This window comes from Pelophylax lessonae (assembly GCF_965119305.1).
Source record: "Pelophylax lessonae genome assembly, chromosome: 9".
Taxonomy (NCBI): Eukaryota; Metazoa; Chordata; class Amphibia; order Anura; family Ranidae; genus Pelophylax; species Pelophylax lessonae.
The window spans coordinates 177,759,820-177,784,205 of record NC_138776.1 but is presented as its reverse complement, the minus strand read 5'-3'; the positions used below and the strand labels follow the sequence as shown (position 1 = coordinate 177,784,205).

Here is a 24,386-nt window from a genome sequence, read left to right as displayed (position 1 = left end):
GGAAACTGATACCAACCTTATGCTATTATTCTTAGTGGTTATATAAGGTACTTTCCCTTCAAACCCTTTTGGTTTTTTTCTGGTTCTCATTTTTTCTGTTTTTTCGGAACCCAGTTAAATAGGATGTACCTAAGTTTGGTGTCAATACTTCTCCTAAAGTTTGGTGCTGGATGATGATAAACTTTGAAATTGCTGTATATTATCCCTCTATAGTCCAAGACTGATTTTACGCATATTCATAGATTCTAAATTGTATTGTGTACCGTAGATTGTGTGCCAAACATCTATACCATTTATGTTGTTTTTATATTCTCATTTATTGATTGCATACTGATTACTGGTTTTCTTTGTATGGTGTTTTATAAAGAAAGAAGAAAAGGAGTGAGGGAGCTGCCTGTGACTACTAAAACATCGGTTTGACATGTCTGGGCTAGTGAGCTGGATGAAGTCCTACTAAAGCCCCGTACACACAAGAAGATATTCGGCCGGGAAATTTCGTCCGACGACCGATCTGCCGATTTTCCGCTTGTTAGTATGGTGCTTCCGACAACCGACTCCGACTTTTCAGCCGAAAAAATCCTGGTGTGCAGGCTTTACAATTTTTGTCGACCGTCAAAACACGGCCGATTTTCGTCTCATTAGTACAGATTTCGATGGGGAAAAATCTTATGAGCAAGACTGGGCATGCTCAGAGATGAAAGAACACATACAAAGCAATCCAACACATGACATCACTTCTGAAGTAGAATTCTGTCGTGCGGGAAAATTTGTGTGCAGTCTAAGCACATTCCAACCAACAGACACGCACTCTGGACAAAAGACGGACGACCGGTCGGCAGAAATTAGTTGCGTGTGTACGAGGCTTTAGGGGTGACCAACAACATGGCTATTTTTCATTGACTTCCATAAGTTGGTTCTGCTTAACCAGTCTCTTGTACATTCTGTGGAAGAGAACTCGTGTTACGTAATCCTCCTTAATACTGATGAGCCAGTAACAGACGCCTTAACACTTCGACCGCTGGCCTGTCCGACAGTGCTGGGGTTTTCACTGGTTCCTTACAGTTTGGTGTCACCAGCACATTAAAAGCCTTGACCCCTGTGTATGCAGCCTGCTCCATCCCACCGACAAGGTCAGAGTCAGCAAATCCCACCCTAAAAATAGCTCTGTTCACAGCAAGTGAGCGTTTTCACAGAGTGGCTCAGTCAGACGAGGGTCTGCCGAGCACTCAGGTACATCATGTTCTCCATGAAGGGGTGATAGAGGAATACAGGTGGGAAGAGCTGGGCCTAGAGAGGCTGGAAGCCCCAAGTGTCCATAGTCTGTGTTATGGTCTCTGCATGTGAACTGTTAGTCATACGTGGTCATCGAGGTTTATTTAGGGTAGCAATGGCATTCCTGGGGATGGTAATGATAATAATGAATTCGTACGCTAAGGGGCAGAAAAATCTGTCCTGAACACAGCTGTGGTGAAAGAAATAGATGGAGTCATGTGATGACTACACAGTGCTTGTTGTAGGTATTTGTGAGCATGCTTGGTGTAATGTTTGTGTACTGATAACCATTTGTCTTTATTAGAAGGGCAGCAAGAGCCATAGAAATGTGCTTTTTGGTTAAAGATAACCATTTTTTTTTTTTTTTTTTAGGTTAAACATAATTCACATTTAGATTTTTTTAGATTCAACATAAGGAAATAATCTGTGTCACCAACAAAAGACTGTTGCGGTACATTTGTGGTGAGGTTGTGAAATGAAGTATAGTATACTTCATTGGATTGCGAGCATAAAAGTGCTTGTAATCCAAAGCACTCGTATATCAAAGCAAATTTCTCCATAAGAAATAATGGAAACTCCAATGATTCATCCACAACCATGTATTCATAAGTTCTTCGGTCTATATAAAAATATTATAGCAGTGTGACTTCGAGGCAACTTTAGGGAATGCCTGTGTAATCTTTCTGTAATGTCAGATACAAATTGCATCAGTTAAGATGAGGATATGACTGAGGCTGTATTGACATCAATGTGTTTTTTTTTTTTTTTTTACATGCTTTTTGCAGAGACGCATTTCATTTTTTCAACATGGGATCCTATGGAACATGTTCACATTAATGCTTTTTTGTGCCCCTGTGTTTTTGGAAAGGATCGGGATTTTATTTCCCGCAAAATTGCAGCATTTTGCATGTAATAGGGCATGCATTAAAACGCAAGTCCTGCGTTTTTGATGTGTTTTGCGTTATTTAATCTGCCCAACAACAAATTGGCCAAATAAAAAGAAAAAAAAAGAATCAAGAATGCATTAAGAACACATAAAAAATGCGTGCCCGAAAACACTACCGAAACGCTCAAAAGCAACATGCATAGGTGTGAATCAAGCCTTAGGCTCCATGCACACCGGGCGTCATAAAAACGAGCTCCAAAGCTGTTTACATAACGCCGGGAAACAGCAGCTGTAAAAACGTGCTTTCAGTAGCTTTTTCTACTAGCGTTATTGCACGTTTGGCCACAGTAGCTGTTAGCAGCGTTTTTTCTGCCTCCATTCAAAATCAATGGTTCCCTATGGGAGCCTATTGATTTGAATGGAAGTCACACCGCAGGTCGGATCAGGGTGATCCGACTTGCGGTGCGACCTGCACTGTGAGAATCTTGAGGGGGAACTCCACGCCAAAATGGGGAAAAAAACGGCGTGGGGTTCCCCCCCAGGTTCCAAACCAGGCCCTTCGGGTCTGGTATGGAATTTGAGGGTAGCCCCACGCCGAAAAAACGGCGTGGGGTCCCCCCCAAAATCCATACCAGACCCTTATCCGAGCATGCAGTCCGGCATGCCAGGAAAGGGGAGGGGACGAGCGAGCGGCCCCACCCCCCCTGGATCATACCAGGCCACACGCCCTCAACATGGGGGGGGGGGTGTGGGTGCTTTGGGGCAGGAAAAAAATGGAAGAAAAAAAACGTATAACGTTGCTTAACGCACGTTAAGCAACGTTATGTAGCCTTTAGCAGCGTCAGACGTTTTTTGCAGCTTGACGCTGGAGCTCCTGAACCCACAGTTCCTGGGTTTTTTTTGGAGCTGTAAAACGCCTATGCCACTTGGAGCTCCTAAAAGCTCTATGTGTGCATGAGGCCATAGAATAACATGGATGGGCGTTCTGCAGCTGCAAAAAAAAACGTCTGACGCTGCTAACAGCAGCTGTAAAAACGTCCAGTGTGCATGAGGCCTTAGGGCTTATGTACAGTGCAGCTAAAACAAAAGCTGATTTTATAGGCATTTGAGCTTATCTTTAGCTTGAAGAAGCTTGTGCTTTTTGTGCTCTTGTTCATGTTTTTATTGAGCTTTTTAGAGCATAAGCTTTTTTTTTTTCTTCATAAACCCTCCTTAAAGTCTAAGGGCACAAGTCAGATAGAAGTCGCCTTTAGTAGTACAGGAAACTTTTCTAAAGTTTGAGTGATTTCAGTAGCGCTAATTTAGACAGCTCTCATTGATTAAAATTGGATTTCTCTTCTCTTTATACTCCTATTTCAAGATCTCGCTCATTTATCAAGTTACTGTAAAATTCATTTTAAAAAATTAGCTTTCCTTGCAAAACTCCTGCAGACCAAGTTTTACTCGCAATCAAAGGTTTTACTGTATACTGTATTTCAGGAGCCTCACTAGACATTATGGACCCCTGACACGTAGGGGTAGATTTACTAAAACTGGAGAGTGCAAAAACTGGTGGAGCTCTGGAGCTCTGCATAGAAACCAATCAGCTTCCAGGTTTTAGCCCTCGTTCACATTGAACACGTGTTTGTCAGCTGAACTCCCACGATTTCAAACCCCATTTCAGTGTGAGTTTGGGGACGATTGGAAAGACATCTGTGCGAGTTCATGCTTAAATTCGCCCCTGAAGTTGCCAAAAGTAGTGCAGGAGCTACTTTTGGAAATCAGTGTGGTGCTGCGAAGTTGGCGTCGCATCGATTGGGATGCCGGCAACAGGCTGCAATTTAACATGTCAAATTGCATGTCAAATTGCGCCAATGTGAATGGGGGCTAATTGTGAAAGCTTCATTGAATAAGCTGAAGTTAGAAGCTGATTGGTTACCATGCACACCTGCTCCAGATTCTAAGTGTGAAGAGCTTTGGTAAATCTCCCCCATAGACACTTTACTGAACACTTTGGGGTTGTATGCTTCTCATAGGTGTGCACTGCCTATTGCATTAGGGTGTGCACCCCAAATCTTAAACACATATGTGGGTACGTGCATGTGTATATATATATACTGACAGTGTCGGTAGGGCAGAGATTGATGTCAGTAGCTTTTATTTTTATTATATTATTTTTCATTTTTTACAATTTTATTTTTAGTTTTTTTGGAAACCCAGAAAGGGGGCTTTGGTTAAAAACCAGGACTCTAAATAGGGAGAATATGCACCACATGGGGTGATTAGGGTGTGCCCAGGCACACCTGGCACACCCTGTGCGCACGCCTATGATGCTTCTCTTTTTGAACTGACTATAGGAAGCTGGTCACAAATGGGGGTGGGGGGGCTGAAACCTGGGTGATTTCTGTGTTATACTAAAAATATGCAAATTCTAGAACACTTTACATGTAAGGAAGGGCTTGTTCACTCCAGACAGTCACACCGATCCCATGGCTGCTGGTGTGAGCTGGCTTGAACAGTGCCGATACGCCATTCTCAGCGCTGTTTTACCTTTTTATTTCACTAAACTTTATTTAAAAGTCAAAGTGACATTTCATTAAGGTTTTATTCACATAGTAGTGTTGAGGCGGCGGTTTGCGTCCAAACCCACTGCACTGAAAAAAGTTCTGTATGCCGTATTTTTTTTCAGCGTACCAGTACGCAAAGCATTGGTGTGAACTGACCGTATAGAGAACAAGGCTTTTTGCATTGTCTTGCACTGAGATTGCTTTGGGGAAGGCTGTCCAACGTGTGAATAAGCATAATGTATTTTCAGTGAGTGTTGCAGATAGAAATCACGGGGCCCCATAGGGCCTGACAGGCCCCATTCTTCTGAAAATATCAAATTATATTTTTGCTAAAATGTAATAGGCGCGATGCTGTGCTTGCAGCCATGGAAGAAATTATACCCCATCGAACAAGACCCATTCAAGTGAATATTGGCAAGGAGGCAATATCTGCCCCCCCCTTACAGTAAGTGATCAGTACCAATCGCTCACTGTGTTCATACAGGATGGTGTGTCCAATCAGGATGGTGAGCCCCCCAATTCACCATTCTGAAATAACCCCTCTGTGGGCCCTCAGCAGCTGCCGGTGGGAGAGGAAGGAAACCAGCAGTACTGCGGGGAAAGGGGTACACAGGGGTCACAGACAGCAGGGAGTGCAGAGACTAGAACCAATCCCCCCTGCAGCACAACTGGAGGGAGTAAAGAAAAGTATTAGCTGGCAGCACTGCACAAGTCACAAGTGTCAGCAGTAAGTCCCTCCTGGCCCGGGTCCCCCCATTTGAACTGATGAGGCCTGGGCCCAGTACAGGAGGCCCAGCTGTACTGCCTTATCAGCGGCCCTGGTTGCAGTAAAGGTAATTTTTTTTTTTTTTTGGAGAATGGTTTTAAATCTGTTTTAAATCCATGCTATCTGTGTCCCTTTGGAGGGATTTCCCTTCAACTTCTGTACACACAACAGAGGATGGTGGGAAATATCTCCAATGTCAGGGATACCCCTCTTTAGCTGTCCACGAATGGTTCAAATTACATCTTATTCCTGCTAAATCAGTTAAAGTTCCAGCCATGGATGACCCCGTCAGCACCACCCTGCTCAACACACTCATGGCCCATACACATAATCTAAAAATCGGATGAAAAATACAACTTTTGAAGCGATCGTATAATAATCTGAGTGTTAGTACACAGCTTTCAACAGCCAATCACAAGTTCATCCCATATTATCTGATCGGACAAGCATGACAATTTTTTCTCTTATGTACCAGATCGTAACGATTTTCGTTTAATCAGTACAATTTTAGTTTGAAAATACAATACAAATACATTACAACACATTACATCACTTCCAATTTTTCATTCTTCCGTACGAGAATTTTCGTAAATTAACTCTTCATTTTCAAAAAAGCGACTAGCACGCAAAGTAAAACGGACGATCTGTCGTCTGATTTTCAGATGTACGGGCCATTAGAATAAAAAATGGGTGTAAAAATGTCAGGTGAACAGAACCTGCGTCCTATCAGGTGCGGTCAGTCTGTATATTCCATAGGTGTTACAGCTGCTGAATGCAATAGCAGACAGAAGAGATTCCTCCATCCATGCTGTTGAGTGTGTGTGCCTCTAGCAGCAATCACCCGAAAACAGCCACAAGTAGCTATGGCTGCCAGCAACCTGTCATTAAAGTGTACAGGCTCAGCGACTACAGCCAGCTGATCACAGATCTCATGAACAGCAGCAGGACTCAGCAGATTCCTGCCGCTGTCCTTTGCACTAGGACATAATGCCCAAGCCAATGCATCCTTGGACAGGAATCACCATGTCCCCACTGTAGGATTTCCCCTCTATTGTTCAGGGGACAAATCAAGTTTTTGATTTCCCTATACTTCTGCTCTCAGTAAGAAAGGCCATACACTATACAATTTTCTTATTGCATTTTCTTTAGATTTACCTTCAACTATGTAATGCAAGAGCCTACCTTGCTACAAACACAATGAAATTGTTTAGGTTTGACCTCATATTATATGGTTTTGGTAAATCTAAAGGAAAATTGAATAAGAGAATTGTATAATGAATGGCCAAAATGGTGCTATAGTGTGAGTGCAAATTGGCGCTGCCTGGTAATGTGCGTGAAGTAATGTTGTATCAACTCAAATGTTACTCCTGGAAATGAGCGAACTGTGCCACTAAATATTAAGGTGTGTGTGTGTGTGTAAAAAAGGTATGTGATAAGGTGTTTATGACGGCATAGGTATCACTTACATCCTATAAATACAGTGAATCAATGCTGCTAAACACACAATATAAACTTTACATGAAGCCTGTACATAAAAGTGCATGTGCTTCAAACCATAAAAGTGCAAATCTGTGCCAAATTCAAAAGTGCATACATGCAAATATTTGTGCAAACAATAATAAGTGCAAATGCATACGGCCAGTCCCCGATGGCCAATAGATAATAGTCCACGGGGGATCCGTATGCTAAGGATAGTGCAAGTAATATCAATCCGTTGAGTGCTAGCTGAGTGCCTTAGGCAAGGTAAGTTCAAACAGTCCTGTTATGGCACACTTAAGCCTCGTACACACGCATCGATAGTTGGCCGTGAATTTTCGGCCAACGTCCGATCGGCCGATTTTCGGCTTGTTAGTATGATGCTTTCGACAACAGACTCCGACTTTTCGGCCAAACAAAATCTGGTGTGCATGCTATAAAATTTTTGTTGGCCGTCAACATAACGGCTGATTTTCCGTCAGTCGGTACAGATTTCGGCAGACAAAAATCATATGAGCAAGACTGGGCATGCTCAGAGAAGGAAAAAACACACGGAAAGTAAACCATCACATGACATCACTTCTGAAGTTGGTTTTTGTTGGCCGAGAAAATTCGTGTGCAGTCTAGAGCACATTTCAACCAACACAACAACACTGGACAAAAGCCGGCCGATCGGTCGGTCGATAATCGTTGCGTGTGTACGAGGCATTAGAAAACCCCCTAGTCCCAGGACACAGCACCCGATGTGCAGCAGTGCAGTCGTGTCTCCCCCCAAAGGTGAACACTCACCAGAGGTAGGTCCCCTAAATAGGGATGAATAACCTTTGGATATGGGTATTATCCCGTGGACTGCTTCCCTCTCCACGGCTAGTCCGGGTGATAATTCCTCAGGGGTATGAAAATAGAATACCCATAGCGTAATATGTACAAAAGAGTAATCCTCTATTAAGTGTATATTTCACTTACATTAGACAAGATAAAACCAGCATGTTCTTTCTATTCGTCATGTCCGGGATTCTTCCTGCGTTCCACGTTCCTAAAGCCTCGTACACACGCAACGAATTTCCGCCGACCGCTCGTCCAATTTTTGTCCAGAGTGGTGTTTTGTTGGTTGGAATGTGCTCTAGACTGCACACGAATTTTCCCGCACGCAGAATTCTACTTCAGAAGTGATGTCATGTGTTGGATTGCTTTCTATGTGTTCTTTCATCTCTGAGTATGCCTAGTCTTGCTCATAAGATTTTTTCCCCATTGAAATCTGTAATAATGAGGCGAAAATCGGACGTGTTTTGATGGTTGACAAAAATTATATAGCCTGCACACCAGGATTTTTTCGGCCGAAAAGTTGGAGTCGACTGTCGGAAGCACCATACTAACAAGCCGAAAATCGGCAGATCGGTTGTCGGATGAAATTTCCCGGCCGAATTTCTACTCGTGTGTACGAGGCTTTAGTAGGGAAGACAAAGATCATGTATTTCTCCCCCTGGGGGCACATTTAACCCTTTGATTGCCTCTGACGTTAACCCCTTTCCTGCCAGTGTCATTAGTACAGTGACAGTGCATAGCTTTAGCACTGATCACTGTATTAGTGTCACTGGTCCCCAAAAAAGTATCAAAAGTGTCACTCAGTGTCCAATTTGCCTGCTGCAACATTGCAGTTCCGCTATAAGTCACGGATCTCCACTATTACTAGTATAAAAAATAAATAAAAATTCCATAAAATTACCCCATAGTTTGTAGACGCTATAACTTTTGCCCAAACCAATCTATATACACCTATTGGGTATTTTTTTAAACAAAAATATGTAGCAGAATACATATTGGCTAAATTGAGGAAGAAACTAGATTTTTTACATTTTTTTTTATTGGGTATGTTTTATAGCAAAATATTGTTTTTTTTTTTTTTCTTCAAAATTTACAGCCTTTTTTTGTTTATAGTGCAAAAAATAAAAACCGCAGAGGTGGTCAAATGCCACCAAAGAAAAATTGTATTTGGATATAGCTTTGCGCAACCGCATATTGTCAATCAAAATAACGCAGTGTATTACAATATCACAAAAAATGGCCTGGTCATTAAGGGGGTAAAACCTTCCGGAGCTGAAGTGGTTAACCGCTTTCTGCCTGAAAGACAGCTACAGGGCAGGCTTGTGTAAAAGGAAAGACCAGTGCGCTGCCAAACAAACTATGATAGATGCCAAATAATCTAACAGCTGCTGCAATCACAAAAATGTGTTCCTCTCATAGAAAAGGAAATGAAAACATAAGTAAATGTGATGTGCTGCTATGTTAGCAAACACCTATGTGTAATAAAAATACTGTGTATCAATAAAGGAATATGTAAGCTAGAAAGTTACAATAAATCCTCTTAAATAAACATTTAAATACATAGTGCAGAATAACAAAAATGTCTGGTGATAAATGGCCAAAAAAATAAAATGAAACTCTTCTAATGTTCTGTCAATTAGCAATCCACAAGCAGTGATTTTTTTCTGACCTAAAAGGTAATGTCATAATGTGCTAGTATGCATCACATACTAGCATATTATATGAAACCTACCTGAAAATGAAGCCCTCTAACGATACGCTGTCACCCCACCCTCTCCCTTTATTCCAAAAGTCATGTCAGCTTGTAAAAAGATTCTATAAATAGGGCTCAAAACCACAAATAGACTGCCATAGTGTAGTAAGATAAAAAAACAAAAAAATATATAGTGCACTCACAAAACTATCACTTGTATCATTGCATCCAAATGAGCAAACCAATCCAGCATGTAATAGATCAAACTTGCCGATATTCCTCGTACTTATCGGTGATGTCAACTGGGTCCTCCCTATAGCGCAGGCTTACTTGCACAGAGGGGGTACATGGTCCGCCTCCCGTGATCGCGCACGCCCCGTGTCCAATGACAGCTGATCATGGATGTAAACACAAGCTGATTATCCGCTTTTCTGCTGTCAGCGTGAGGAGAAAAAAAAAAGAGCCCACTTTTGTGTTTAAGGGACATCGGCACTGATTATCAGTGTCCTGATTATCAGTGCAGTCCCAACAGTGCCCACCAGTGCTTCTGATTAGTGCCCATCAGTCCCTCATCAGTGTCACCTATCAGTGCCACCTACCAGTGCCTATAAGTGCCCTTTAGTGCCGCCTATCAGAGCCCATCAGTGCTGCCTATCAGTGCAGCCTCCACAGTGCCTCCTCACCAGTGCTTATCAGTGCTACCTAACAATGTCCACTAGTGCTGCCAATCAGTGTCTACTAGTGCTGCCAATAAGTGCCCATCAGTATTACCTATTAGCGCTGCCTACCAGTGACTTTCAGTACCCTATCAGTGCCATCTATTGGTGCCCACCAGTGCCACTTATTAGTGCCCTTTGGTGCCACCTATCAGAGCCCAACAGTGTCCCCTATCAGTGTCCACCAGTTCCGCCTATCACTGCAGTCTCATCAGTGCCACCTATCAGTGCCCATCAATGCCGCCTCATCAGCGCCCATCAGTAAAGGAGAAAAGTTACCTGTTTTGCAAGATTACAAATCTATACAAAATAACAAACAATGGAAATGTATTAATTTTTTTTTTTTAAATGTTTGTTCTTTTTTTGTTTTGTTTAGCAAAAAAATAAACTCTGGTTAATAAATACCATCAAAAGAATTGTGTTGGGATAAAGTGACTATATAATATATATATATATATGTGTGTATATATTCATGTGTGTATATATTCATCCATCATCTGTGCAAACAACAATGAAAGTGCTCAGTACTTCTCCTCCACCACCTGTGTGATCAAGCCGCTCACCTTACATTCTGACCCCTGTTTTACCAGTGGGTCAGAATTAGCAGTTCCCCTCGGGGGATAAATGTAGTCAGGTGATGTCTGAAGCTGTGATTCCTCTGGCCAGCTTTTATACACTTGGTCCTGATTGGCAATATATCAGGGGGTATATATAAAAAAAAAAAAAAACAACATCTAGTGCTCTCAATTTAGACTGAATATTTGATATAAAATTATCATAAAAAAAACTCCCAAGTAAAGCACTTGAGCATTGCAGGCTGTTCCGGCATGTATGGTCAAATGCAATGGCCGTGATGTGATGTCAACACGCAGGCTCCACCCCCTATACGCGGTTACGTCTACCGAATCTATAAAATCCAGCTGTTTCTGTGTTTATTAAAAGTCAGCAGCTACAAAGTTTGTAGTTGCTGACTTTTAATAAACACACACTCACCTGTCCCACCATCCAGCAATGCGGCCCCCTGAAGCCTCGCTTCTCTCCCTTGGCTCTCCCCGGCTCCGGCATCACTAGTGTGGGCACCCGGATGTGATAGCTTGCGGCTTCGCAGCCGGGTGCGCACTGCGCTTGCTGAATGGCCTGGCAAACTTTTGGGCCCTGTGATGTGTCCCAGAAGATTGCAGGGAGGGAGAGAGAGGATGGAGGGGAGCATTTGCGCTCCAGACGTCTAGGCAGCCCGAGTGGGAGTGTGAGCAGTTACCTGTCAAAACTAGGTACCCGCTCCCCCCCCCCCCCTTAAAAAAAAAATGACATGCCAAATGTGGCATATCGGGGGTCAGGAGTACTAAAGCGGAAGTTCCACTTTTGGGTGTAACTCCGCTTTAAGCATATATTAAAAAACCAAGGTATAACATTTGCAGTACATGCATAAAAAAACAACACTTTTATAGGGCATGTGAAATTTCAATTTATACAAATGGTCTTTCATTGGAATACCATTATAGCATACAAATGTTGATTCACTCATCCCAGCCTACACAATGCTGGCAATGTGTTTTACATGGAATCTGTTTCTGTAATACATCAAACAGGACTGAGAACTTGTTGAAAGAAGAAAATGGGCCAGGGGTTGTGTGAGGCTGGCCACTATTCACAGTCAGCTGTTAGCCTGATGCAGACCTCACCCTTTTCATTTTACTCTGTGGGGTTGATTTACTAAAACTGGAGCATGCAAAATCTGGTGCAACTTTGCATGGTAACCAATCAGCTTTCAGGTTTTATTGCCAAAGCTTAATTGAACAAGCTGACGTTAGATTGGCTAGCATGCACAGCTGCACCCGATTTTGCGCACTCTAGTAAATCAACCCCACTTTGTCTTAGCCTACTTAAACACTAGGTCAGCAGTAGTGGATTAATTGCCGGCGAATGTTTACATTTCATGAGCCCCCCCCCCTAATTTAATGGGATCATACATAAAGACAAGCGTACGTAGGCATTTGTATTTTGTTCACAGGATGTCTGTTTAGCCCCTCTAAACCCCAGAACTCTGGCAAGAGAAAAACTGCTTAAAGCCAAACACTGCTCACACGGTTAGACACATTTTGGTGTGTCAAGAGTTTTTGTCAATGGATTCTATTAACTTTTTCTAGCAATTGGAATGCATTACTGCTAAAAATGCACCTAGTATGTCAAAATCCAGGTCTGAATCTGTGACCTCTGCTGTGTCTGGTGATGTCTCTTCTTGCTGAGCCACCTTGGATGCTGAACAGCTAACTGGACAATTCTTTGAATGATCTTTCCTTGATCTTTTTTACTCTTTAACCTTGAAGCTCCTCCCATGAACTTTCTATTTTAGCCATGCCTTTGCCCTTCCTATTTGCCAGATCTTGACCTCCAGCCAAGATCTCGCTTTGGTCACTTCTGCTGCCATCCATATTTTCACTACCTCCCGTTACCGACCATGGGCTTGTTCCTTGACTATGTTTCTGTTTGATCCCAACCTGCTACCACTTGTTACTAGCCTTTGGCTTGTTTACTGACTACGCTTCCGCTTGATCCTTACCTGCCATATCTGCCACTGGATCCTGGCTTGCTCACCTCCTTCATAGGACAGTGGCCTGGTAATATAACTATAAACTAAACCCATTCCGTTATCAGGAGCTTTAGGTGAGACGTCTCTACTGTTATAGCTACTGGTCTCTGAGCCTGACCTCTAACCGTGTCATAGTGTTAAGGCACATTTAGCTTTTTTTTTCTTTTTTTAACTCATTAGCTTCTCTCCTGAACTGAACGCATATTTGGTGGGTTTTCTTTTTTTTAGCCTGTAAACACTCCTCTTCTAATACGCCTTTAAATGCTTATGTGTACATGGAAGAAAAAAAAAGAAAAATCCCTTTACCCAATTTTGCAAACGTGTTTCAATATGAATTCTGGGATGTGGGTACCTGTATCTTAAATACCGTTCCCTGAGCGTATGCGTGTAAAAGTTTTTTTAAGCCCAGGGTGCATGAGGCCTAGTAGGGAATATGGGAAGGATGTAGAACTAAATTGCTGAAATAAAGGCTAAAAAATTGCACATTTTTAAATTAATTTTCTTTAAATGGCTGTAAGGTTTGGGGAACTCGAGACAGATGCCACTGTTGAAGCCATATTTATTCTATAAAATGTAGCCTGCTAGATTAAAAAATGCGCGGTCATTGCTGGCTTGTATTTATACATCCAGTTTAACAACCTGGAACAAACATGCAGCCAATGAAGTCTGGAAATTTCAGATTTCTGTCCTTCATACTTCTTTCAGGAAAGATATTTAATAGGAAGTGAAGGCAGAGTCAGGATTAGTGATAAGGCAAACATTCCTGGGTTTGGTTCGAGGCAGGTTTAGGGAACGTTATTAAATTTTGGGTGCCAAATCCGAACCCTATTGAAATCAACGGGAGCTGAATGTTAAAAAATAATGGCCATTTTCTACGCTAACAAGCAAGGGATTATCAAACAAAAGGCATGGGGGCTGGGCACTGCCTTAGGGGTTATGTACCAAAGTGTAGCACTACCCCCACAAGGGCTGCTGGTAACTGGCTCCCCTATTCCCACACAGCCAAGCAATATGCATCTGGAACACAAGAAATCAGTTCCTGGGCTTGTATTTGTTGTTTTTATTAGGAATAACAACTTGAATGGGGTAGAGGGGTTATAGAATGTCCAACTTGACTGAAACAAGAGATGGGGTCAACTTCCTTCCAATGTACATGTCGCACTTCTCCTGTAGGGGTCGCTTGTGTCCCAGGTCCCCACTGCTGCACAGCCAGTCACACAGCATTTCCTTCGCACACTCCAACGCAGAAAACAGTCCTTGCTTGTTTTTGATGTTTCATTAGGGGTTGATAACTTTGATGGGGTACGGAATTATAGGATGCCCAACTTGGACAATGCCCAAAAACTATTCACAAAGGGACACTTTCTCCCCATTTACAAAAAGTCCACTATTTTCTTACTCCTGCACAAACTTGGTTTTCCAGTACAGCTCCTGCTGCTCATTCTTTGGGAACTAACAGTCTTTTGTGTCAGTTCAGCAAAGGCCCATTACAGGCAGGAATTCTCAGTTCACTGACAAGGCAGAAAACAACATGACATTTCTCCTTTTGCTTCCCTGTTGCCACTGATGCCGGCTCCACTTGCTTGCAGAAAAGTGGTAACCCACCAGGCTGCCACTTCTCCCAGTCTACCTGACTGACTTTCTGCCCCAGTCCTGCCCCACTGGCATACACATATAGAGACCTCCCAGGGCAAGGTTAGATGCTTTTCTGAGCACCCAGCCCGAGGTACTACCTGTACCCGGCAGGGGTTTGCTCAAGAGCCACCGACAGCCTGGCCTCAGCACTCTATCTTTCACCCTACTTCCCTGCTGGCATGGCCCATGTCTATTTATGAGGCTGTCCCAGTCCCCTGCCAGCCCACCACTGGTGATTGGCTGGGACCCCAAAAATATTCATGGCAACTCATCCTAACCCCCAGCCTCTAGTTTTAGAAGGTTCTCTAATCTTCCAGACACCAGGGGGAGTCACCAGAGAGCTGCCAGGATAAGTCATCCAGTCCTGGCCTCTAGTAACTCTGATTCAATTTAATGACTCAGGTTATTCCTGGCCAGAATATGCTTTTCCCTACTCTCACACCAGTAGCACACACTAGAGGATGCTACATACAGAGAAAGCATTCTGGATTGTCCTCCTTCCTGGACACAATCTGTCTTTAAAGATCAATGGCAAAAGTCCCTTGCGGAATAGGAGCTCCTAATACCCCTTGGAAAATAGCACACATTGTATACAAATAGCACAAATTGTTGCAAAACTGCATTCAGGAGTATCTCCTCTCCTCTGTAGAACTGCTCCCAGCTCCACTGCCTACAGGTACTACCAGCCCTCCTAACTGTTGTCTACCAGCCCACCTGGCTGCTCCAAAGATCTCCCAGGACAAGGGATAAAGGGGGTTAAGCCCAGAGCTGTAATTCTGAAAGATTGCTACATGTGGCAGTCTCTCCCCTTGTGAATCCCTGGGTGTATTGATGTACTCCTTCTATCCACCTTGGTCTCTGCTGCTCTTGAGCAAGATTCCTTCTCAAACCGGACGCTGAAAAGATCCTTGCAAGTCAGCCTGGAGGCAAAGCCCCTCCAGACCTAGGGGACATCTCCTAGGCTACCAACAGCCTCCTCAACACTCCATCTTCCAACCGACTCCCCTGCTGGCTAGACGCTGCCATATTTAAGGGCTGATCCATCCACCCTGCTGGGACATTTTGCCCCGAGATTGGTCAGACTCCCCTAAGTATGCAGATCAGGACCTCTTGGCCTTCGCCTACTAACTTTCAGAAGCTTCTACAAGCTTTTAGATCCAGGGGCAGGTACCAGAGACCTGCATCTGTAGAGCCATCCAGCCTGGCCTGCAGTAACCCGACCTAATTACAGACTCGCATAACTTACCATGAGTCATGAACTTAAATTTATCTACTCTAACACTAATAACACACTAGAGGGTGCTACACTAGCGATTTTTTTTTTTACATTCAATTTGGCTGGGAGCAGCAGTTTTAGAATGCTTAAAGTGCAACATTAGGAATACAAAAATCCCTTTAAATAACATGCCTGAGGGTTGTTCTGGCCCTGCCTGTGAAGTGGCACATCTGTGTCATGCATGCTACAACTGCAGCAAAACTGACCTTTAGACCCCTTTCACACGGAGCGGACCATATTGCGATCCACTCTGGCACTTTTTTTTTTTTTTTCACGGACACGGATGACACTTGTGTCATCCGGTCCGTATGTCCGCATATCATCCCATCCATTTGCGGATGATATATGGACATAATGCATGTCTATGTGATTGCAGATGTCAGCGGATGACACCACTGACATCCGATTTTGCGTCCTTTCCGTTTTTTAACCACTTGCCGACTGCCGCACGACTATTTACGTCGGCAGTCAGCTCCTCACATGCAGTGCGACGTAGGGCTACGTCGCTAGCCTGTAAGGGTTTTGGGAGCGAGCGCGCGCCGCTGGATGCGCACTCCCGCTCGGTCACGGACCCCCCCCCCCCGCGCGTGTTCCCGGCGGACCCGATGTCCGCCGGGCACTTGCGATCGTCCGTGACAGCGGGAGAAAGGCAGGCAGCTAGTGTAAACAAAGCCGCCTGTCAGTTCTCCCTGTGTATGAATGGTGATCATACGGTTCTACTATGTAGGACTGTTGATCACTGTTCTTACACATCAAACCACAGCCAATCACACTTAGAAACACGCCCCTAGGACACACTTAACCACTCCCTCTCCAATACAGTTATCTCCTTCACTGCCAGTGTAATTTTTACAGTAACAGTGCATATGTATAGCACTGATTACTGTAGTAATGTCACTGGTAACCCCAAAAGTGTCAAAAATGTCAATCAAGGGTCCAATCTGTCTGCCGCAAAGTCGCAGTCCCGCCAAAAAAATCGCAGATCTCCGCCATTACGCATTAAAAAAAAAAAAACACCAAAAATGACAAAAATCTTTCCCTTTTTTAGTAAACGCAATAACTTTTGCGCAAACCAATCAAAATACGCTTTTTGCAATTTTTTTTTTTTTTACCAAACATATGGTAAAAAAAAAATTGGCGTAAAATGTTAAAAAATTTAGATTTTTCATTTTTTTTGGGAATTTCATATAAAAAAATGTGAAAAATATTGTTATTTTTGCAAAATTGACGCTCTTTTTTTGTTTATAGCGCATGATCAAAAAAATCGCACAGGTGATCAAATACCACCAAAAGAAAGCTCTGTTTGTGGGAAAAAAAGGACGCCAAATTTGTTTAGGTACAGCGTCGCACGACCGCGCAATTGTTCGTTAAAGTCACGCAGTGCTGAATCGCACAATAGGCCCTGGTCAAAAAGGGGGTAAAATCTTCCGGGGCTTAAGTGGTTAAACGGAAGTAAAATAGGGCTCTGTTCCGTTCCAAAAAACGGAACAGAACTGAAAGGACGCAAATCGGATGTCAGCAGATGGTCATCCGCTGACATCCGCAATCCCATTGACATGCATTATGTCCGTATATCACCTGCAAATGGATGGGGTGATATACGGACAAACGGAACGCCCGTGTGAAAGGGACTTTACAAACAAAAAAGTATATTTAAATTGCTGGCTAAATAAAAGCTCCCAGCTGCTTCTTTTTGTAAACAAAGCTGCTAGCAGACCCTTATCTTACATTAGATGTTAAAGGAGGGGGGCGGTACCACACAAAAAAATTGACATAGGGTTACACCTCAAATTCATACCAGGGCCTTCAGGTCTGATATAAATTGTAAAGGCCTTTGTACCAGACCCTTCTGGTATGAATTTTAAGAGCGAACCCCACACAAAAATTGAGAAAAAACCCCATACCAGTCATGTATCCAACATGTAGCTTGACTGATCAGGAAAAGGGAGGGAGATGAGCGTGTTCCCCCTCCTAATTATACAAGGCCACATGCCCTGAACATGAGGGTACCCCCATGGGAAAGAGAGAACCTTGTCCCATTATTGATGAGAACAAGGGCTACTTCCCTGCGACGCTGGCCCAGTAGTTGTGGGGATCTGCAAGCAAGGGGCTTATCACAAATCTATTTATTAATAAGTGAGCCCCCAGATACTGGCTCCCCCTATGTAAATGAGTAAGAGATATATAGTACCATCAATCATGTCAGTGATATAGATCCACATAAATTACAATGCCCACTAAAAGAAAAGATTGCCGACACATGTCTGGTCCCATTACTTCACTAATGCCGAATAGCAGGTCTGGTGGATGACAGCTGTTATAAAAGAAAAAAAGTGGGGACGGGGTTTCCCAGGTGACACCATTGACCATGTCTATATATGGTCAATTGTATATACCAGCTGTTAGGAGTGAAACATGTCAATAGTCGGTGAGCATTCTGATTGATGTAGATCTGCATTTACACTTAGCATTTTTTATTTTGCAACCCTTACTCATTCCCATGGGACGGGCTTATTATTAAAGGTGGTCATCCTGATCTGCTCTTGGCCCACAGACCCCCAAAACCTCTGGGCCAGGGTTGGGGGCAATAGGCCTTTTAGCCTCATCAACATGGGGTCAAAGTGCTTTTGTATTAACCACTTAAGCCCCGGAAGATTTTACCCCCTTCCTGACCAGGGGGTATTTTGCGATTCGGCACTGCGTGACTTTAACGGACAATTGCGCGGTCGTGCGATGCTGTACCTAAACGAATTTGACGTCCTTTTTTTTCCACAAATGAGCTTTCTTTTGGTGGTATTTGATCACCTGTGCAATTTTTTGATCACGCGCTATAAACAAAAAAAGAGCGTCAATTTTGCAAAAATAACAATATTTTTCACATTTTTTTATATGAAATTCCCCCCAAAAAAAAAGTAAAAATCAAAATTTTTTAAAATTTTCGGCCAATTTGTTTTATGCTACATATGTTTGGTAAAAAAAATCGCAAAAAGTGTATTTTGATTGGTTTGCGCAAAAGTTATCGCGTTTACTAACAAAGGGAAAGATTTTTGTCATTTTTGTTTTTTTTTTTTAACGCGTAATGGCGGCGATCTGCGATTTTTTTTTTGCGGTACTGCGACATTGGGGCGGACAGATCGGACCCTTGACTGACATTTGTGACACTTTTGGGGTTACCAGTGACATTTCTACAGTAATCAGTGCTATACATATGCACTGTTACTGTAAAAATACACTGGTTGTGAAGGGGTTAACTTTATTTGGGAGGGAGGGGCTGTGTGTATCCCTAGGGGCGTGCTTTCTACTGTGATTGGCTGTGGCTTCAGCTGTAAGGACACTGATCAACGGATCTACATACTAGATCCGTTTGATCAGTGTCTTTACAGCGAGGAGAATGACAGGCAGCTTGTTTACACAAGCTGCCTGACATTCTCCCTCTCCCCCGCCGATCGCCGAGTGACCGGCGGACATCGGGTCCGCCGGTCACACGCGCGGGGGGGTCCGTGACCACGCGGGAGCGGGAGCGCGCCTCCGGGGGCGCGCGCTCGCGCCCTAGACCCTCACAAGCTAGTGACGTAGCCCTACGTCACTTTGCCTGTGAGGGGCTGACTGCCGACGTAGATCGGCGTTAGGCAGTCGGCAAGTGGTTAAGCATGTATCTGCCCTGTTAAGGGCATGTGGACTGGTATGGTTTAGGAGGAGAGAGGGGAACACGTTTGTCTCCCCCTTTCCCTTTTTCTTGGGGGGGGCTTTGTTTTTTTTGTCTTGAGTTTTGCATGGAGGGGGGCTTACTGTTTTGTTTTGTTTTTCTTCACTATCCCCCACTTTTTGCTTACATAGCTGGGGCTTCCCAGACATGTAAGTGAATGGGGCCATTGTCATCACTGGTTGTTAAGGACTCGCCTACAGCCATTGACAGAGGAAAGCTTATTCAATTGCCTGAATAGCCAAGGTTCAGTCAGAATTTTCATTCGGATCGAACTGTAAGCTCATCCCTAGTCAGGATGACAGGTCTTGGACCAGATCATTTAAAAAAAAGAAAAACAAGTCCTCTAAGGCAGGTTCTATATTTTTTACCCCCCTACAGATTTGATCTACTACAAACTAAAGAAGAGTGCACATTGAATAGTAAAAATTTCTACATTGGAGCTGTCACAAACCAAAATGATTGATCTGTCATACACCCACAATATTCTATTTGAATTCAAAACCATATTTATTTTTATTGTTATTCTGCTGGCTTTCATATAAAATGTTTTATTCAATCCCTTATTTATCCTGACTTCATTTTGTCAAAGGAATTCTTGAAACATCACAGGGTATGCTGTGGTCTGACAGTTGCTGCTCTGATGATTGTCTCAACACATGCTGTTTTCCAGCTCTTAGAAGTACCCATAATGGTATCACACACTGAGCTACAGGATTTATACTTCAGGTGACCTCTAACCTTAACCACTTGAGTACCAGTCTTTCATTAGCAGGCCATTTTTCAGTGCTGTGATAGTTTGACTGACAATTATACAATCATGCGACACTGTACGCAGGTTAATTATATATCATTCTTTTATAAAGATAGCTTTGTTTGTTTTTTTATTATTATATTAGAAGGACCAAAATGTTGTGAAAAAAGGTTTCTCTTACTTTTCTGTTTATAAAACATATCAGCTAAAAATGCCAGAATAGTACAAAAAAACAAAAAATAAATAGAGTTTTTGATATATCGTAGCATAAGTTAACTGTTTTACTATTCTGCAAACCATTTCATAGAGGCTACATATTATTGGTACCTTGGGCCTCATGGGTCTCATACATTTCATAGATGGACCTGGTAAACTACCTCTAGGAATGTCCGTCTTCTAAACATTATCACATTATTGGTCTATAATGGGTAGCTATCCACCATCTATTTTTCTTTCCTCTATATGTTTGGTCTTCCTATTTGTGTGCAATTATATTGGACCTCATCGATAGTTCATCCCATTCGTAATGTTCCCTTTTTATTCCTAAAAATACCTACTTTATTGTATGTACAGAGCTATGTAATGACTGATGCTCTGCTTTGTATTGTTCTTCCTTTTTCCTAAGAAAAAACATTAAATGAAAAAAACGATTGAAACAGAAAATATGCTATGAAGGGACATATGGGACAACAAATATAAGATAAAGAAACTGGATTAAAATAAACCAAATGTGTACAAAAACAAATGTAAGATGAACAACTGAAAAATACATTTAAAACATGTGTTCAAGAATACATTTTATAAATTGCTATAATTATTTTTGAATGTGTATGATGTGTGTGTGTGTATGTATATATATATATATATATATATATATATATATAAATATAAATTTATTTATTTATTTTTTGTCCTGATGAAGCAAAATAATTAAAATGGATGTGCAAAATAAACAAGGACAATGTATTTAAAAAAAAAAAAAAAAAAAAAAACAGAATGACCTATTTTTGGAAAGTAAACACCCCAACACCCCAAGGAGATCTGATTGTTTTGCCAGAGTTTTTTGGGAAATGAAAATACATGCAGATACTGAAGTGGGTAAAACACTGAGCTTGGTAATGGTGCACTAGATATGACCTAATGTATAGTTCATACACAAGGAGGAGGCAGTGAAGTGTAATGAACAGGTTATACAGTGGGTACGGAAAGTATTCAGACCCCCTTAAATTTTTCACTCTTTGTTATATTGCAGCCATTTGCTAAAATCATTTAAGTTCATTCTTCTTCCTCATGAATGTACACATAGCACCTCATACTGACAGAAAAACACAGAATTGTTGACATTGTTGCAGATTTATTAAAAAAGAAAAACTGAAATATCACATGGTCCTAAGTATTCAGACCCTTTGCTCAGTATTTAGTAGAAGCCCCCTTTTGATCTAATACAGCCAGGAGTCTTTTTGGGAAAGATGCAACAAGTCTTTCACACCTGGATTTGGGGATCCTCTGCCATTCCTCCTTGCAGATCCTCTCCAGTTCTGTCAGGTTGGATGGTAAACGTTGGTGGACAGCCATTTTTATGTCTCTCCAGAGATGCTCAATTGGGTTTAAGTCAGGGCTCTGGCTGGGCCATTCAAGAACAGTCACGGAGTTGTTGTGAAGCCACTCCTTCGTTATTTTAGCTGTGTGCTTAGGGTCATTGTCTTGTTGGAAGGTAAACCTTCGGCCCAGTCTGAGGTCCAGAGCACTCTGGAGAAGATTTTTGTCCAGGATATCCTTGTACTTGGCCGCATTCATCTTTCCCTCGATTGCAACCAGTCGTCCTGTCCCTGCAGCTGAAAAACACCCCCACAGCATGATGCTGCCACCACCATGCTTCACTGTTGGGACTGTATTGGACAGGTGATGAGCAGTGTCTGGTTTTCTCCACACATACCGCTTAGAATTAAGGCCAAAAAGTTCTATTTTGGTCTCATCAGACCAGAGAATCTTATTTCTCACCATCTTGGAGTCCTTCAGGTGTTTTTTAGCAAACTCCATGCGGGCTTTCATGTGTCTTACACTGAGGAGAGGCTTCCGTCTGGCCACTCTGCCATAAAGCCCCGACTGGTGGAGGGCTGCAGTGATGGTTGACTTTCTACAACTTTCTCCCATCTCCTGACTGCATCTCTGGAGCTCAGCCACAGTTATCTTTGGGTTCTTCTTTACCTCTCTCACCAAGGCTCTTCTCCCCCGATAGCTCAGTTTGGCCGGACGGCCAGCTCTAGGAAGGGTTCTGGTCATCCCAAACGTCTTCCATTTGAGGATTATGGAGGCCACTGTGCTCTTAGGAACCTTAAGTGCAGCAGAAATATTTTTGTAACCTTGGCCAGATCTGTGCCTTGCCACAATTCTGTCTCTGAGCTCTTCAGGCAGTTCCTTTGACCTCATGATTCTCATTTGCTCTGACATGCATTGTGATCTGGAAGGTCTTATATAGACAGGTGTGTGGCTTTCCTAATCAAGTCCAATCAGTATAATCAAACACAGCTGGACTCAAATGAAGGTGTAGAACCATCTCAAGGATGATCAGAAGAAATGGAAAGCACCTGAGTTAAATAGGAGTGTCTGAATACTTAGGACCATGTGATATTTCAGTTTTTCTTTTTTAATAAATCTGCAACAATGTCATTAATTCTGTGTTTTCTGTCAGTATGGGGAGCTGTGTGTACATTCATGAGGAAGAAGAATGAACTTAAATGATTTTAGCAAATGGCTGCAATATAACAAGGAGTGAAAAATTTAAGGGGGTCTGAATACTTTCCGTACCCACTGTATACAGTAGGAGGATGGCAATAAGGGGGGATAATGTGCAAGATAAGGGAAGTGAAAGAGTCCGAGGGCCCGGCCGGGAAGGAGGGCCCGCCAGGAAGGGAACACCCGCTGCCCAGCAGAATTAATTCACCCAATGTTGTCTCTGAGACAACATCGGGCTATCGGAGCCCGGCGGCCGGGGCGCCATTATCGCTACGTGAGGAGGGGAGGGGCCCGGCGCTGGGTTTCCAAGGTGTCCACTGTACTGTGAGCGGGGCGTGTCTGTGTCGCATACTGACGTCACGTTCTGACGTCATCCTGCGCCGCCTCCACAGGCCGTGATACAGCCAGCCAGGGTGACCTCACTGGAGTTCCTGCCTGCTGATGCTGATGCCTCCCTTGCGATTGCGAAGGAAGGAGTTCCTTCTTCCTCAGAGGCTGAGCCCTGCCCTGTGTGTAATTGTGAGTAACTATTTTTTTAATGACTTAAAATAATTTTTTTTTAGAATTTGTGGCAGCGACAGACGGTAAAAAAGTGTTGCAAATAGGAACTAGTAGTTCCTATTTGCAGCACTTTTTTACAGTCTGTTGCTGCCACAAATTCTTAAAGAAATACCGCCATATAAGTGATCAGGGAAGTGGCAGTAACTAAGATCTTTTTTTTTTTTCTTCTGGCATCAATTGTGTTGTACATACAGATATTTTGACTCAGACAACTATGCAACAGACCTTGCCAACAAGTACATAAATATGTCTTCATTTGTTGTGCTATGTGTCACAGCACTCTTTATAAATTTCAGCAAATTTTTAGGGCATTTTGCAGATTCTGTGCTTTGTTTGGTATTTTTTTTCTTTAACTGAGTTCGTTTTAATAAAATGGATAAAATAGCTTTGCTAAAATGGTGAATTATAAAGATGGTTCTCTAGCAAAGCTATTTTATTAAAACAAACTCAGTTAAAGCGGTAGTATACTGGAAAAAAACACAAAAAAACCCTGCAAGACAAAGGCATAATGAGCTAGTATGCATCGCATCGCATACTAGCTCATTATGAAATACTTACCTTGAAACAAAGCCCCAACGCTTCCTCAGCGTCTCTTCCGGGTTCGGCGGCTCCGGCGCTGTGAGTGGCCGGATCCGCGATCATGTCACTCCTGCGTGCGGGAGTCATTTTCCGGCAAGTGCCCGGCGTGGAACTCTGAAGGTCCGCGGACTTTAAGAGCGCATGGGCCGCTGGTGTCAGCAGCTGCATATAGGGCAAATATCTCCTAAACCCTGCAAGTTTAGGAGATATTAATTGTACCTACAGGTAAGCTGTATTATAGGCCTTATTATAGGCTTACCTGTAGGTAAAAGTCACAAAAATCAGTATATTACCAATTTAAAGAAAAAAAATACCAAACAAAGCACGGAATCTGCAAAATGCCCTAAAAATTTGCTGAAATTTATAAAGTGT

General features: G+C 42.8%; 1 protein-coding gene across 1 annotated transcript in view; it reads left to right on the top strand.

Moving 5' to 3' along the window:
* Positions 1-1,267: 1,267 nt before the first annotated feature.
* The window catches only part of DUSP29 (dual specificity phosphatase 29), an 86,296-nt gene continuing 63,177 nt past the window's right edge, over positions 1,268-24,386 (top strand). The window contains exon 1 of the mRNA XM_082268106.1: positions 1,268-1,347. The gene's annotated coding sequence lies outside the window, so the exon portion shown is untranslated. The remainder of the gene's footprint in view (positions 1,348-24,386) is intronic.